The 18,187-nt window shown below is 43.7% G+C and overlaps 1 protein-coding gene across 1 annotated transcript in view; it reads left to right on the top strand.

Moving 5' to 3' along the window:
- nrm (neuromusculin) overlaps window positions 1–18,187 on the top strand; it is a 190,094-nt gene that overhangs the window by 54,415 nt on the left and 117,492 nt on the right. The window lies entirely within an intron of this gene.

Raw genomic sequence — 18,187 nt, 5'->3', positions numbered from 1 at the left:
AGTATTGCCGAAAGTAAATATTGGTTTTCCCTAACTGTGTGTCTTTCGAGGGAGCGGATTATCAATCCGGGAAAGTGCCTGGGAATTCCGCCCACTCAAGAGAGCGACACTGCTACTGCGTGAACTTTCCATTAATTAAGCTAAGAGATAGGATGTTTATTGGAAATCAGCTGCAGGATCCAGCACATGCCCAAAGCTAGAAAATATTATTTCAAATATAGACACAGATATTACAGAACGCGGAAAGAAGTAAATCAATCGGCTAGCATTTGTCTAAAAATAATCAAATTTTCTGGTGCTGAGATATCAGTTGATAACCAATTAAGTAATCGTGCCTCTAATATAGTAGTTCGAAGCAGTAGGGCCCTGAAGAATTGTCATTTTATATCTCCACTATTTACTCTGCTTTGATAACTCATTATTTAACTTTGTTGTGCAAAGTAAATTTGGTTTGAATCAGTGCACGCAACTGATGGTTTTAACAGATAAAATTATGTACCCATGGTACCCATCAATTGAAGATAAAAACGCTTTCAAAAGAAGCACTTATGTAACCTAATTGTTGATTACACCGTCAAATTTCACCAGATATAAATACTCTGCATCGTGGCACCTTGCGCTTTGCTCAAAACAATAATTTAACTCGTACAAAAAAGCAAAAAAGAAAAGGGGGATACAACCATTGAAAGGTGTTAAGGAATACTGTTCGAATATTTTTCAAAATATACTTCAACTAACATTGAATGCAGCTGAAGCACAAACTGTTTCTGATTGGTTTTCTGTTGCAATTTTTATAACATTGTTCGCTAACTTGCTACTTAATTTTTAAACCATATATTTTTAAGCCATACTTGTTAGTTATCTAATCAATCACGCCACATTAGACATTCCGATTGCTTTGTTCGCTTTATAAATAGATTAAATGTTCAATGTTTTTCAACAAATATTGCATAATAATGAATCTGCACTTTGCAAAAAGGTTTGCATCTATCTATGCGTGAAGTGTGGCATTGAACGTTGAACGCGGACGTTCATATAGAGTGGTCATATCGTGGCATTATCACGGTGAGCAGAGTTCACTTCGTGTGCACCGTAATTGGCCTGCAAACTTAATTTCTCAGGAAGGGATAATTTTAACTCTGTTATCCCGATGTGGAGAGTACGGCGCGCGTCTGCTTCCATTTCGGCATAATTTAACATCCAGGCTGCACAGGAGTACGAACACGCCATTAATTTATGATGCAGAAACTAACGGCGTTAAGTGGAAATTGAGTTTGATGTACCGGTCGGTGTGACGAATTTTGAATTTTGTTGCCAGCCTAGGGAAGGTTAATTAAAGTGATCGATCCAGTGCTTCAATTTTTTTAAGCACGTAATGCAGCTGTAGTCGACGGGAAATAATGAGAGCTGAAAAGGTGCGCGCGCGTGTTTTGGCCAGGGCGAACATCAAAGGCGTCACTGCCGCGTTGAATCACTCTGTCCCCGAGCCGCGTGCGTGTGTGGCCAGAAAGGAAGGAAAATCTAATTTGCAGCAGTTGCCCACGCACGTTCCGCACTCGGCACACTCTTTAAAGTTGGGCAAAAAGCCGCAAGCGATGCTACTTCTCTCTCTCTCTCTCTCTCTCTCTCTCTCTCTCTCTCTCTCTCTCTCTCTCTCTCTCTCTCTCTCTCTCTCTCTCTCTCTCTCTCTCTCTCTCTCTCTTTCTGCCGTCGTCAAGTCGAACACAGACAGATGCGATCCGAGTTTTTCCGAGAAGTGCGTCGGCGGGATCAAATTTTGCCTGCCTGCCAGTCTGCAGAATTGACTGTCTACACATACACGCCCTAGGCTTTCTCGAGGGGTCAGCTGGCCGAGAGAGACACACACACAAAAGAGGCAGAAATTGGACAATGATCACGTCCATCGCATATTGCGCACGCCGGGCCTTTGATGGCCGGCCGGATCAGCAGAAAGTGCGCTGATTGGCATATGGATTTTACAGGATTACCGCTTTTCCTTGAGGCTCCCTTGTCCGCTCACGTCTGTCTCCTCCAGACGAAAATTACCCTGTGATGGCACAAATTTATCGGCCCTTTAAATTGATAGACAGCTCAACGTTTTAACTAAACAAAGAGTATTTTTTTCTAAATGAATTTTGCCTTTAAAATTTCAATAAGCAGTTTAAGACTTTATAGAATTCTAAAAAGTCTGGAAAAACTGCTTCCTCGAGGATAAGAATGTCTGATCAGCTCTTTTTTAATCTTTTATTTTTCCTGTGAAACCTTACGTAAAATTAAAAGAGCAACTGCGTCAATGACGTCTTAAAAAAACCATTTTCGCATTCCCATCATCTGCGAGGGGTTAGAGCATGTTTTCACCTCATTGCTTTGTTTTTGCTCTGTACATGCTGGTGGAGTTCGTTTGCGGCGTTCCGTTGCGGAATTTCAATTTGCAGCGCCACCGACTGCCTCTCACACGCTCGTCAGAAAGAGCTTTTGTCATTTAGCAGTGCGCATCAAAGACCGTTCTCGCTGTTGACCTCGTGCTCTATCTTTTTGCGGGAGGAAATAACTTGTTGATGGCATAGTTTGCCTGGAAAATGAGTTGGAAATGAGTTGAACGGACAGCTGCTCTGCTCCTCGAATAAACAGGATATATATATATTGCCGCAGCGACGGAATGCAGGGCAAAAACTGTTGCACTCGATGACAGCGGCACAAAAGCAGAAAAGACGCGGCGGCAGCACTGCTTTGACCAGTCAGGCAAAAAATCCTTTGGAAATAAAGCCCGTGTTTTGTCAAAGGATCAACTTCTCTAGCTGCTCCGCGATTAATGGACACTCGCCGGCAAATAGGAACTCGATTAAAGCTAAAAGCGGATGGGAAAAAAATTTAGAGGAATTCCTTTTAATCCTCTGTGAAATGTCAAAATTTGCCAGGTGGCAGATTTTCCAGGCCTTTCTTTGGCTGGAGCTGTGTGCTGCAATTTTATCGAACAAAATACGAGACAATACGGCGCCTTATGCCTCTCCGCTGGAACGAGGTGCTGACGAGAAATGCATCCGTTTTACGGCCGATTTGCCATGGTGTAGCGCAGCGGAATAATAGAATGCGAATGGAACAGGAAAAACAGCGTGTGAAAGGTTTTTTAAACTAGGTTAACCATCAAGGCGGCCGTAAAATATTGAATGCACAACAACCCAGTGCTCGTAACGAGACGTTGGGATTTTCTTATTTCTGCCTTTTCACCGAGCTGAAAAGACGAATGCCGCCACGCGGCGTGCACACGACGATTCGTTTTTCTCAAAGGCGTGTATGCACAATATGAAAGAAAAACTCATTTTTTTCTTTTCAAGCGCGCGATTGAACCGCGCCGAGATTAAAGAAACGACGTGTTGGTACACAAAGCTAATTGAATTTTTCCTCTTGTTCACAGGTAAAAATTTGCACCACTTGAGTGAACACAGCCTTTGCGAGGTCGCACGTGAGTCTCACCCCTAGCCGGATGGGAAAAGTTGCAATCCCCGTGATTAAAGACGCGCGAGGCGCGAAACTTCTTCATAAGCGGATAAGAAGGATGATGCTCTTTCTCTTGAGCGGAAGAGCTCATCTGCATTTTAGCTAAACCACCTGACTCGATAGGTTGCAGCCCACTTTTCGCCCACCCATCCTTAGAGAACGAGCAAACAACTTACTTTCGGTGTTATTAAAACAATCCAATTAGCATGCGCAACGAACCAACGCCGTGTGCAGAGTCATGAACTAAGTTTATTCAAATTAGTTAATTAACTTATGTGGCGCGGCTCAATCATGTTGAGTAATCAAACTTGAGCTGCTGCAGCGTCAAAGGCCTAGACGCAGCAGCTTGCAACGCGGTTTCACTTAGATATTCCAGTCATATATATAGATCCTAGCTGCCTTGCAATCGCAACCCCACCACGCAGAGAGACACAATTATTTCACGACAATCATATTGCACCACAGCAAAAGCACTGACGGTGTTTTTTCACTTCCATTCAATAGTGTTTATTTAAAGATGACAATTTGCCAATGGGAGATGGTTCCCGTTATTTGTGGCTCCTTAGTTTGATGCCTCCGCAATTAAAACACGCCAGCAAAAACATTTTTCTTCGTTTTCTGTTTTTAAAATTATGAAAAAGCTTGGTACTCTTATAAATACACTTATGAAAGAAATAACTGGAGCAGACATTCCCTTTTTCACAAATAGAAACATTCTATAGTCATTTAGAAAAGCTGCAAGACGAGAGCCTGTGGAAATATTTTAATCACATACTCATCCGCTTGAGAAAACCTCTGAAAGGATTTTTTATGGTTTTCACATCGCATTCCTTCCGCTTCTTCAAGCCTTTTGAGTGTTTTGCTATTGACTATGATCTGCGCTGAAAATCAGAAATTTTAATATCTCGTCCGCAGCTGCAAGTCGAATCCGCTCTCGGCATAGAGAATATTAAATATTAAATTATAAAAAGTAGCAGCTTTTCCAGCTGTTTGCACAAAAACCACGTCAAGAGATTGGATTTTCCTGCCAGCGTGTGTGCTCAAAGCAAGTCAAATCGCTGGAAATGGAGCGTGAATGAAGGCTTGGGCGCGCGAGAAATAAGTTGCATACACTGCACACACGACGGATTTGAAGCACATGACAGCACTTCACATGGAACAGTCGCCTGAAATCCGTGTGCACAAACACACATAGCGCGCGCACTCGATAGGATAAAAGCGGACGGAACGTTTGGTCGGCTGCAGCTGCTGTTTTTTTGCAAAATCTGAACCCTTTCAGCGGCGTGTATGCGCCCCAGCACTTGAAAGGCCGGCGTTAAAATGCATCCGGTGCAGCAGCGTGTGTGAAAGAGAAGGAAACGCTCTTTCTCTCTCACTCTTTCCCAACCAGAGATGGCATTCAGATTGGAAATTTTGTTCGGCGCTCTCTCACTCTCCGATATGTCAAGTGCAAAAGCTCTCTGCGACTGTATGGAAGCCGGAAAATTAGTTTCTGCGATGAAATCGCGAAATACGAATGTCCAGCAAGCCTGAGCAGCGAATCAATACTAATTGCAGTTTAAAAATAACAAACGTCCTGCAGAACGAATAAATAATCTTCTCCGAGCGGCATGATTTATACGGCAGTGGACACGACAAAGCAGCCAGTGGCGGAATAATGCGCAATATTTGTTTCTAAACGGCCTGACAAGTATAGATATATAAAATATTGCAGCTTTTACTACGATCAATAAGCTTTTAGGAGCAGGACTTTTGCCTCGCGAATATATGTCTCTTTCTCGGCAACTCCTTTCTTTTCCTAAATCGATGTGTCAATAAACACGTACGCAGAGAGGATAGAACAGAAATTTCAAACGCAATATTGCTCTCAGACAGTAAGGCCGCTCGCTCTCTTATTATTTCGGGCAAACTGCTCCTGCTTTCCATCGCACAATACAAGCAGCAGCCGAGAGTATAAATAAGGCACTTAAAATAAAGCGATTGCAATGGCAAAGTCATCCCCGGGTGCTTTCAGGTCTTTCCGTCCTACTAAGAGGATATCGGACCGGGCACACTCAAATAAAAACAAAAGGCAGCAGAGAAACACCCACCAAACTAAAAGTACGGCTGCTGTGCTGAGAATCAATTTGTTTCATCGTGCTAAAAAAGAGGTGTTTGAATGACCCACTTTCCAGACGACCATATAAGTAAAAAATGCATTATTTTGTCATAAAAATACATCGATACTTAAAAAAAGGCAATGTAATATTTGTTCAGCCAAAATAAATCCAAGGAGAACAGCATTGTTGCTGGAACGAGGCAGAAAGTGTCGGTGTGTCCTTGCTCTCTCTCTCGTTTCAGCATAAATGCGTTCGGCAAAATATGCATGCGAAACGCAATTTACGAGTGGACGGGCTGGCAAGTCGGGCGGGCAGGCGAGTTAGTGTGCGTAAAATTATTCGTCCTGCATACAAAAGCATGTGCTGCTGCTGTGTACACTGATGGCGGCGGCAGCAGTCCAGGTAAACAGCCGCCGGCTGGCCCTATCGATTTTGGCAATCCTCTTACTTAGAACACACGCCCTCTGGCTGAAGCCCTCGAGGTGCCCGCGTCCCGAAAAGGCACACCACCTCGCTTTCTCTCTCGAAATGCATAATATTCGATATTCGACTTTTGCATAAGGGAACACGCGAATCCTCTTAAGGTGCATTCGAATGAACTTTGTTTGGAGCCAGCCAAGCGCGGTTAGAAACTGCTGAGTCCTCGTTTTGTTTCCGAAAACGCTGCGGCTGATTTATATGGTGTAACATCAAGTGTTTCGTTCGCTTGGGAGTGGCTTAAACGCAACCATAAATTCAAAAAGGCGGACCCCAATCTCCGGGAAAAAGTTGGGCAGTGCTGAATTTCAAATTCAACATTCTGACCCATTTTTCTCGTCTCTGTAGAATAGAGTATATATATATATATATATATATATATATATATATATATATATATATATATATATATATATACAGGAAGCTTTGGACCTGAAAGCTTAAAAGCGTTTCAGTTAGCAACAATAGTCCTGGGACGTGGAGACGTGGAGAACAATTCAATCCTTAGAAATGTGGCGCAATTTCCAGTTCTCAGAAGCAACAAATGGGTTTATTACCAGCAGGAGCGGTGAATAATTCGCGATTTTTCCGCGAGACCTACCCCTTTCTGGCAACCCCTCTTCAGAACTCAAAGTGCGGCGGTCCCTGTGGAAACGAAACAAAACCCGTTATTTAATGTTGAGATAAATGACAGCGCATATATTCGGCTGCCTAGAGGAGCATTAGTTTCGTGTGCCGAGCGAGCGAGCGAGAGAGAGAGAGAGAGAGAGAGCGTGTACGAATTATTTAACCGGCGCAAAACAATGTGTCTGGCGAGTATTAAACGCTCCTTCGCCCCCGCTCGCAATATTACAAGTCGACCAGGCTGAAAACACCCCGGGCTGGTGTTGCATCCTCAAATTCATTTAGCAAGTTCAGCAGTGTGTTGCTGCCGCTCTTGCAAACGAGCTCTGACTCAATTTTATAATCTCGAATGTTTACACCAACTTTGCTTCCAACTAGGGCAGACAATTTTGTTTCCATCGCGCTGCTGCAAAGTTATAATTTTAGCTGGGAAATTGGAACGGTCAACTTGGGCCTACGAATTGATAAATCTAGAAGGAATCTTCTTTACCCTGGCAGTGTGCAATTATACAATCGCATTTCGCACCTCTTCCCCCTTGGGAAAGTGCCGTCAAATTTCCAGCTCAGCGCTCCTTTCGAATTACAAAGGCAAATTTGTTTTTTCACTTTGTTTTCCCTTCAGCAGACGTAAAAACTTCACCCTTCAGGCGGAGATGGGTGTGTGCGCGCGCGGAGGAAGCGTGTATTGACGAGCTGCACTCACCCCTAAAACCACCCCCGATACACGTCTGCTTGTTTTACCGAAAGGATTTCGATAGGAGGATGCGGATTTCGCAGACGACAAGGGGCGAAAGTTTACTTTCTAGGGTCGAGACGCCGGCGGGGGTGCGAATGGGGTGGTCGTCACCGTCGCCGATCCATCCGCGCGCTAATTCAATTTGCATCAAAATAAAATCGACGGACCTCCCACGCGGGCTGCGAGTGAGCGACGAGGGGGTTGCTCATGATCTCTCAAGTGCCCCTTGGGCCGGTTTATTTCCAGTCTGGCTGGGCCAATTTCCGAACACAAGCGCGCGCGTTTATGATCGTGCCAGCAAATTGAATCATGTGTGTGCCGGCCGTGCTGCTGCATGATTGCAGTTTCGAGCTCCTCCAGACGGTGACGGGAGCAGGAAGAAAGGCCAGGAGATTGTTTACATCGCTAAATTTGTTTTTCTCCCCATTGATTTGAAAGGTCGAGTCTCGAGTCACTTTACGCTTAATCAAAATTGCTGCCTTAATTCACCAATTGGGAAGCCCTAAATGTTGTGAAAGGCAAACAGATTGCACCATCTTAACTACGACTCAATCCAGCTGCTCTGCATTTTTGGCGAAAAAAAACAATAATTTCATATTGCTACATAGCTGAAAACCAAAGCAAATACTATATATTTGTCTTGAAAAATTGTTTGTTAGACGTATACCGTACGAGTCAAGCTCACAATAAAAGCGCACCATTTGACTAAAATTCTTTCAACCAGATGATAGTTTTCAAAACATAAGTTTCCTTTCCTCAAAGGTGAATTCCCCGTTATCAGTGGTTGAGCGAGTAATGCGCTGTTTAAAGCGATCTAATTTCAATAATAAGCACATCACTTAACTGGCCACTCATACCGGGGATTTCATCTGAAAGGGAAAGAAACATATTTTTAAACTATCATCCCATTGATAGAAATCTTATAATTGTTTGTAAAACGGTGATTTTTCCTAAAAATATATACTTCAAATTTTTAACCTCTTTCAAACTTTGCTAATTGTGAGCAACTTAATGAAAAAGAAGATTTCTTTTCCTTGAAGTAAGTTTTTTTTATTTTTTGTGCCACTTGAACCTTGAGACTCTGATCACAGATGCTATCAGACTAAAAATAACACATAAGAGCAGTGTGTCGTTGGGTCGATCGAAACACGATTGAGATGCACCAAGCAACAGCCTTGAGGTGTGATTATACCTTTGCAGATAATTAGCGTAATTAGGAGAGGTGCAGAGAGAGATGGGCACGTTGAGATAGAGCTGCTACTGGTCGGGAATAATCTAATCTATCTGAATTCTCATTACGCTTTAATTCATCACGGTGCGATGGTAATCACACGTATGAATATTCGCCACGTACCCCGGCAACGGTGCCTGCCTGTGTGATGTGACTCGCAGATTAAATTTTCTCTCACGTTGCCGGGCGGGTGAGCGAGATTCGAGCTGCCGCGTTCCTTCTTCATTTTCATCCGAGGCATGAATTCGGGAGATGATGACTTTTAAGTTCCTGCCTACTTTGTGTGACTTACAGTTTTATTCATGCGCGTCTGCCTCCTTTATCTCCCTCTTTAGATTTATTGTGCGTACCTGCTGAATGCCTCAGACATATTTTACGCAAATAATATTTTTATCCGTCCGCCAGGCAGGCAGGCGGGCGGGCGCGCCTGCATTTTTATAACCGAATTCACCTTCTATTGATTTCGTATTTGACCTGCATATAAATATGAAACGGGAGAAGAGAGACGCTGGCTGCAGCACCGGCGGACATAAAGTATCAGCAGTGTACGGCGCATAAAACGGGCAAAAGGGGGATCTCCTAATGCCGGTCGGGCCACACTCACGCACTCACTTTATGCGATCGCACACACACACTCACACACACGCCAGCCAGAGGTGGATTTGCTTCTCCGCGTTCCTCCAAATGAACTCGGATTCTAACAAGAGATAATTCTCTGTATTCAGAAGTATTTGGGTCGAAATTTTTGAAGCAATAATTTTCTTTAAATAGTCGTTGGAAAAATTAATGTTTCTTTTTAATGTAGCATACTTAAAATTTACATTTTACGTACGACGTTAAACACGTCCATTGGATTTTGTGAACAGCGACCACTGGATGAGGGTGCAAGGAATTTTGAAGTGTGGCGTGGTTCCCCAGAAAATAATTAAAAGAAGGCGTGGAAAGTCTCGCAAATAAGTGAGGAAACTTTTGCTGAAATTTGAAACTAACATTCTGATTTAATTATCGATTTACTGGATGTACAGAAAAAATGGAATATAATTTTAAAATAAATAGTGGGGCGCGCTTTTGGCGTTCAATTAGGTTCATTTTATAATTTTTCATCTGGTGATCTTCACTCACATTTAGCAAAACTACCCGAACACAATGCGTTCATCACTTGTCATAACGTCACATACCAAGATATTCTCTCCTAAAAGATCTTATTTAAATTGCATCTTTGTTGCCAAGTCAGGAATTCGTTACATAAATCTCAACCATTTGATAAATTTCTATTTCAGTCCCTGGGGCAACAAATAATCAAAATACACAATGCAAATGTAGTAAGCAGTGCAAGATAATCAGCTTGATTGTAATATCTTGTCATGTCAACATCGCATCAGCCCCATCTCTCAAGATCTCTGGAGATTATGTGCAAATCTTGTGCAAAAGCTGAATAGCGCACTCACCTCGGTGCTTCTCGCCATCTCTCTCGTGCTTGTCACTCACTTTTCCGCTCCCCTTTGTCTCGCCGGCAGCAAATAACAATAATAGCAATGCGCGACTCACTCGAATGTGCATTGTCTACGAGGACGACTCCCTTCTGTCTGCGAATGCACGTGACGTGACGAACGCAATATTAAAAAAATAAAATGAGAGAGGAAAACACAGCAGCAGCCAGCCAGACGCTGATATGAAATGCATGCAGGGGCGTGCAAATTTGCATTAAATTACTCCCCGTGAAAGATATTGCAATAATAAATAACAATAAACTCGAGTTGCCTGACAAAGAGGAAACTCCCACCGCGTGCATGCCGGAGAGAAATACATTTTTCTTCTCAACTTTGGCGCAAAAGACGACGGTTAATTGAACAGAACTCGCTGGATTAATCCGGCGCACGTGGAAATTAATGATTGCTCTCACTGTGAGAGGGTTTCTCTCTCTTGTTGGGTTAGGCCGACCGCGCGGCACGGACGCCCGGCAAAAAGCCTACCTCCCGTTGCTGCGGGTTTCATTCGAGTTCACATGAGAAACCCACCTGCCGCGAGGCCAAAGGAGTTTTCTCAGACACTCTAATTAATTAACGCATCTCCTAAAAAACATTGTAATTTTCCTACGAGAAAATGGAAATTCAAAGCATATCTCATTTTCCGTCGTGAAAGGGAGGAATATATCTCTACAATTTTGTCTCCATTTTCAGGCAAAATTAATTTAAAAAACTTTGGAAAATTTAATTTAAAACTCCACTGGAAAAATATTTTATTTGGAGTAATGTAATTCATTAAATCATGTTACAATTTAAAAACATAAATAAACCTTTTTCAAAATTCCCCTTTTAACCCACTCAAAATTGTTATGAAATTTGACGTAAAAACGCCCATGACACCATTCTCTCCAGCGGAGTAATTTGCTAGTTGCTGCGTCGGCGGCGTTGGCGAAAGTTGGCTCGCGCGGCAAACACGCCTGGGCAAAGAACGAAAATCATAAGTGGCATGTAACTCATTCTCGCGAAGCGCGCCCTAATTGATCCATATATTAAATGCTGCTAGGTGAACGGCTGGCTCGTCGTTTGTAATTTAGACTCGGGCTCTGCTGGCTGGCTGGCTGGCGGAGAAACGCGAAAGATATTTTGCGCGTGTGGTGCCGCTGTTATTGCCAAGAGCACACACAGCCGGCTGGTGGAATTAAGCCGCACGAACGACGCCGAAAAGTGTTTTGTCGCAATAATTACCATCCAATTAAAGGACTTTTCTTTCACTTTTTAGCTCACACAAAGCTATGCAAATGTTGCGATTATTTTTTTAATTAATCTTAGCGAAAGATGAAATTCCTTTTCTGAATTTTCGTGGTCTCTTCATAGAGCAAAAATAGCAAAATATAGCCCGAAAGAAAAAACCATGAGTTGAAAAAATACAACCAGAAAATATTATATTTCAAATTAAAAAAAATCTTTTAGCCACAAAACTATGCGGCCTAATTCTGATTCTAGTCCAAAAACGAACCAGATGAAAATTTATCGACCTCAGAAGGAATTCAAATAATAAATTGCATATATTGAAAAAATGTTAAATCTATCCTGAAATGGCACCCTCTAGTTAACATTTATTTATTTATTTAATATTGCACAAACATACATAGGAAACGGTGTTATGACTAAAGTGAGCGACCCGCGCCTGGGAAAGACGCAGCCAAGAGGGCGAGAGAGGAATATATAGGAAGCAGACACGCGGTGGTTGCTGGTTTTTGCCCACCCGCCTACCCACCCAGGCAGGCAGCGAGCCACCCTCCCCCGCTGCAAGGGTTGCATGTCCCGAAGGGGTTGTGCTGCTGCTGTTGTGTTTTATGGGCCGCCGCCGCTTGTTTGCTCCTCCAAGATAGCAAGCGCACCGCGAGAAATCTCTTTTTATTTCTTGGCTCTCGGCGGCGGCGGCGGCGGTGGGCATGAGAGAGAATTTCCTCCACGCCGATCGATCCGATTCGGCCACCGCACACTTCAATTAGCATACGCACCCCCACCTGAGGGGTCGGTCCGTCGACCGGGGGCAGTAAAAACTAACGACGCTCTGCGTAAACAAAGCAGAGGGCTGTAAAACACGGCCAAGTCTATTAATTTTTACTTGTCCGATTTTATGGCTCTCCGCTTTAATAGGCCCATCAACGTGCGCCCTGCGTGTTGGGTTACACGCGAAATTGTGTCAAGAATGTAATCTCCTCACCGCGTGCAAAGTGTGTCGAGTAAATAGGATAATTTAGATTTTATATTATTATATTATAGAATTGTTGAGAAACGCGATTTCTTGCGGAGATCGCCATCATCAAAAAACATTGTGACATCTAAGTCTCGGTATCCAAGGGTCGCATTTGCGAAAACTGCATACCGTTCGACTTGTTTTCACGTACCATAATGTACTGAAGTAGTTTCAGGGTGATAAACAAAATATTCTGTTCCAAGAATTGATAAACTAGAATTCATTCAAGCCAAATAAACATTGGAGCGATCTGCAAATGTAGCATCACTTAAAAGCAAAGATGCACGCAGTTGAGCGTAATAATAACTTTGCAAAGTTGGTGCCTGTAAATGAAATTAAAAGCGACACGCGCGCAGAGAGACAACGCTGGCGACAACACACAAACTGCGCGCAGCGGCAAAACTCAAACAGCTCTTGACAAATTGTGATCAAACTTTGCAACCCTCGCTCGGCTGGCCTGCTCCTCTTGCTCTCATTAATGTTGTCGTACGCGCGGGAGAGTGCCAAAGGAGTGACCACAGCGCGGCGAAGACACAGCCAAAGAGGAAAGCAGCAGGGCGCAGCTTTCCGCACGTCCAAATTACAGCTGACTTGGCTATAAATTAAATTAGTCCAATTACAGCGCTAAACAGCACTGTCGCGCGCAATGAATTGCACACTCACCCGCCTCTCCGCCGGCACAAGTAGTTAAGTTTCCTTTCTCTCCTTTTTTTTTAATTTAACTCTGCGCTTTAGTTGTATCCGTTAAAGAGAAAAACGCACTCGCCTACTTGTTTATAGTGTCGCAGCGGATTTTTTAAATTTATGAACTGGAAATGTCTAATTACGACTGTAAGTAACGACCGCGGCACCGCCGCTGGAGGACAGATCGATAATAATGAGCATTCATTGCAGTTAATGATGGAGCGCAGATAAAATTGGCAAAAACTAGGTTAATATCGCAAGTGAATGCAATAGAGAACCTGTCTATAGATATCAGACTGTGATATAATGGAGTGGAAAATTATATAACATTGGGTCTGTCACAAGATAAACGGCCGATAAGGTAACTGCCTAGAGCTAGCTGCAGTTGCACTCGCGCTGCATTCCCAATCGAATTTTACACAATGGAATAATATGAAAATTTCCACCGGCGATATTTAGATAGCAGATTACATAATCTCGCACCAGAGAAATACAACGGAGAGTCAGTTAAAAATTGATAGTTTAAACATAGGAAAATACGCGTGGTTTTTTTTATTTTGAATTGAAATTATTAATCACGCAATATTTAACGCTACGCAGATGTTTTTTAATCTTTCTCAGTTGACTCCAGGCCACCAAGTTCCCAAATCTAATGGTATTATTTTGTATAGAGCTTGACCGAAGCGAGAAGCTGGGCTGGCAAAAATCAGCAAACTTTCAGCGTGCAAATTTAATCAGGCTGTTGCGAAAGTGGCATCGTTGACCAATCAAGCAGCGTTGGAACAAGAGTGATGCATTAGCGAGCTCGCTTAAGCCCAGGTGCCCCTCAAGTTTGCAGATTTATCACGCTCACAATGGGCGCTGCGACGACCGGTGATTTCCCCCTGGAGTGCTGCAACCCAAACAGCCCCCGCACGCGCGCCACGGGGTTGAAAGGGTAGAGAGAGAGAGAGAGAGAGAGAGAGAGAGAGAGAGCCAGTGAGAGAGAGTGACTGTCCGCGGTGTCATTTGTCTTGTAACAGTTTGCCCGTCTGTCAGACCAACTCGGGCGTCGCCCACGAGAATGACGATTATTTTGATAAATCGACTCGCTCAGGCCTCTGTCAATAACTTCAATTAGGCCGGATTAATTGTTTTCGCACCCGCTGCGCTCACTCTGCTCGTCTTTTCCGCGACCCCCAGTTGTGATGCAACCCGACGAATGGACATTCTAATTAAGTTTCCGACCGAGCCGCCTGTGAAACATCTAGTATTTTGGCCCTATTTCATCGTCATTAGGAGACACAAATAATGGTGTATGGTTAATTATACTTGTATCGTTTATCAAAATAATAAAAAAATAAATGCTCTTCAGCTGGTCAGGGGAGGTCGAGACGAGTTTAAAAGTTTGCAGTTTTGCAATTATGATGGTGAGAACCCGAGATTTGGATTTTAAAATATCTGAAAAAACGCGAAAGTTTTGAAGTGAAATAATACTCGAAAGCAAAAATGAACACCACTCTGAAATTTCACACAAGTTCACTAATAATGTCATGGAACAGCTTTTAATCATATTTTCAATATTCCTGAATTTGGAGCTCATTTGTGTCAGTTAGATCGGGCTCGGCGAGAGGAATCAAAAGCGCATATTCTTTTAAAAATATCACCTTGGGAAGACATTTTGTGACATTTCGTCAATGACATTAAGCGTCAAAAATAAATTTCCAATTCAAGGCAATTAGGCACTGCAGAGAAATATCTGCTCTGATCGGCGATACAGTCGGCAGAAGAGACACAGCAGTTTGCAGAGGCAAGCCAGCGAATCAATAAACCGCTGCTAAATAATCAAAGGCGCGGCGGCGTCGGCCGCGTGCTCAGCGAAAGTAATTTGGAAGACGCCAGCGAGGAAGAGAGAAAAGACGATTGGATCTGGTTGGTACAATGTCAGTGATTTTGACGACCCAATACCTTCTTCCCTCGGCACAATGGCTGCTGTTGGGGAAAATTGGGGGACGCACGAAATTTGTTATTATTCTTTTTTATCGGGCGCACACGCGCTCACGCTATTGTTCCTGCGCCCAGATGCAGCTGGGAAAACTAACAAAGGCTTCTACTCGTCGTCGTCCGTAGAGGAGGAGGAAAAGAGAGAGGCTGCTTTTTTTCCTCCGCTCGCTAGCTAGGGAGCTCTGGCTTAAAGGAGAGAGAAAAGCGCGTGGCGTGCACTTCTGCCCAGCCCTTGACGATCTAGACAATCTGGCGGGATGGTCTGGCGAACAGGGTCAGCCTCCGAGGGCGCATGCAAATGCCTCTGCTGAACGTCATTCAATGGAAGTAACATCTTCCCAAACAATGTATTAGCATCTCGAGAGCAGCGCCGGGGATATCATTAAGCGGAGAGCCCTATTGTCTGCCCACGAACGTTTTTTTAACAATGCATTGTTATTCGGCCCGATTGAATAATTTCACGTGTGTCTCCCGCCGCCAGCAGTGGATAACACGAGTCACTTTCTCTCGCACTCTTCTGTCGCCCGCAGCGCCAAAAGCAAAGTTTCAAACTTTTCCACCGGAAATAATAAGTCTAATGGGTCCTTTCAGAGTCGATTATGCTGTTGAAAAGTGCTGCATGGCCCCGGGCCCACTATGCTCTTCCAAAGTCCAAGTTCCCTCTCTCAATGATTAATTTGATTTTATTCTACAACAATAAAAAGGCTTTGTTCGGCTCCGAGCCACCCTCAAAAACGCATTGCGACGCATTTCGGATGCAAAAATGGCACACAAATAAATTGAAATTAGACGGCGGCACCCTCTCCTTTTTTTTAAAAGCATCTCTTTCTCTCAGGGCTGGGAGCAGTGTATTGTTCGCTTCCCGCGGGAATGGGGAGAAAAATCATCACACTTAGCGACCGGAACGGAAATGAAATGCGAGCGGTGGCGAGAAAAAAAAATCCGTTTAATCTTTGGGAATCTCGCCACCTCCACCTTTTATACAAGTCGGCCGCTCATTTATTTCGCTCGGGCAGCCAATCTAGTTGATATTTTGCTCTGTCGGGAGAACAGAAAGCGCCAAGCGAGCCGGCGTTTTTCCTCGGCTGCTTCCTTTCTCCGCCCGACAACTCTGTGCAGCCGCACGATCCTGATCTACTTGATCACTCCGGATTAAACCTCAAGAATGAAAAAGACCAATCAAAGAAATCCTCTTACCGTGGAGCACGTTGTGGAAAATAGAACTTTTTAAAAGAGCTCTCATTGATTACCTCTTGCGCTTGCACCGAGCTGAGCTGAGCGTTCTCTTGTCCACTTTATTACTTATCCAACATCGTTTTATATCAATCCCCACACTGAAACGGAAAAATAAGCTACGATACGAGATGTATACAAGCCTTTCATCGCGATTGGCAATTTGTTTCACTGACTGTTCCGATTGGAGGTCATCCGTAAATAAGATACATCGATCAGCTTGCACATGCTCAGGAGAACGGGGATTTTTTTTTTTTTTTTTTTTTTTTTTGATAAATTTAACCACTCTATTTTTGGTGGTTTTGGTCTGAACCTAGCATAGTGCCACGTGCTATGAGAACACCGCCAACCAATCAGAGAAGGGAGCAGTTCTCTGATTTGCGCTGGCCCTATAGATCGAGACGGCAGCGCCATAGCTTGATTCACTTTTGCTGGCTAAATCACTGTAGCGCTTCCGTCGCTAACAATAAGTTAAAAAGCCCATCAGAGAACCACTCCCTTCTCTGATTGGTTCTTGTGGTACTTTTTTCTGGGTTCAGAACAAGAACCGCCATAAAGTAACGGTTTTTACCGTTTTTACATTTCCACCAATTTTTGGCACATGGTGTCAAATTTTCGAATGGCTATGATAAGCTGATTCAACCCTCAGTCAGAAATCGATTAGACCTGGAATGAAACTCCAGTGCTACTTTGAGCACAAAAAACCATGATGTGTAAATTGCTATTTACAGAGTCGATCGAAAATTTCCAAGTTTAGTCATTGATGGTCTACCAGGATAGGTGGCACGATATTTTCCTCTCTCCACGAGAAAAGGAAAATAAGATTGACTCAAAATATGTATAGCACAAATCCGAGCAATTTGAGGAAAATCCTGCGCTCGGCAAATCAACAATTTTCTTTTGCAAACACTTCCCCGCGGGCACGAGGTGCTTTTGAAAGCTTCGCAATTTTATTTCGTGTGTGTCAATCCACCTGCAATAAAATAAGAGAAAAAGAAAAGCCCCTCGGAGGCGAATATGCTGTTGATCCAGCCAAAGCCGCACGCTGCACTCCCACGTCGTCTATTTGCGGCGTATTGTTTATTGCCGGGCAAATCGACGGTTCCACTGGGGAAAATAATCCGAGCCAATTGCTGCAGACCAAGAGTGCAGTGCTTGTTATGCGCTGAAAAATGCATTCTGCGGGCGGGCGAGCGAGCGAGGGGAAGCCCCTGAGATGTATGGCCGCTAATATCGTCTGATAAATTGGCTCCATTGGATAAAGTACACTTTTCCCTCTCGACCGTCAGGCCATGGAAAATCAATTTTTCCAATATTCAGCCGAGCTGTGCTGCCAGCAGGATTACAGCTGCATTATTATTTTCGCGAGTGGAAAAGTATATCCGGCTTCGAATGAAAGAGAAAGATTTCGCCATTCGCTTCTTTTGTAACATAATCAGAGCCGATCGTATTAGGAAGGAGAGCAATGCATTTTATAGCCTCAAGTCCGATGATTTCGCTGAGCAGGGACGTGAAAAGTGTAACTGCCAAATTCCTTTACAGAGCCGGACCGATTTCCTCTATTTTCCTCCATCAGTTTATTAGCTCAGCGTTCACCTTGCGCTACGCCAAAAGACACTCTTCAAAGGGAGCAAAGCCAATATTTTCGTCAGCGTCGTGCACTTCCCTGCCGCCGAGTCAAATCCGCCGGACCAATTTATCAGATTACTTGGTCCATTTGGTATTTGCACAAAGGCTCCTCTTTTTATTATTATTTTCACTCTCTTTCCGTTCTGTCTCGTCGCTCGCGTATGCACCTTTTTACTCGCGTTATTTGTTGTCGTGCTGGCTGCGAAAGGGAAGTTTTTCTCTTCGCTTTTTGGGCAGAAAGGTGCGCGTTTCGCTCCGGGGGTG

This window comes from Cloeon dipterum, chromosome 4 (genome assembly GCF_949628265.1).
Source record: "Cloeon dipterum chromosome 4, ieCloDipt1.1, whole genome shotgun sequence".
In the NCBI taxonomy this organism is placed as follows: domain Eukaryota; kingdom Metazoa; phylum Arthropoda; class Insecta; order Ephemeroptera; family Baetidae; genus Cloeon; species Cloeon dipterum.
The sequence above is the reverse complement of the archived record's forward strand: the minus strand, read 5'-3'. Positions and strand labels throughout refer to the sequence as shown.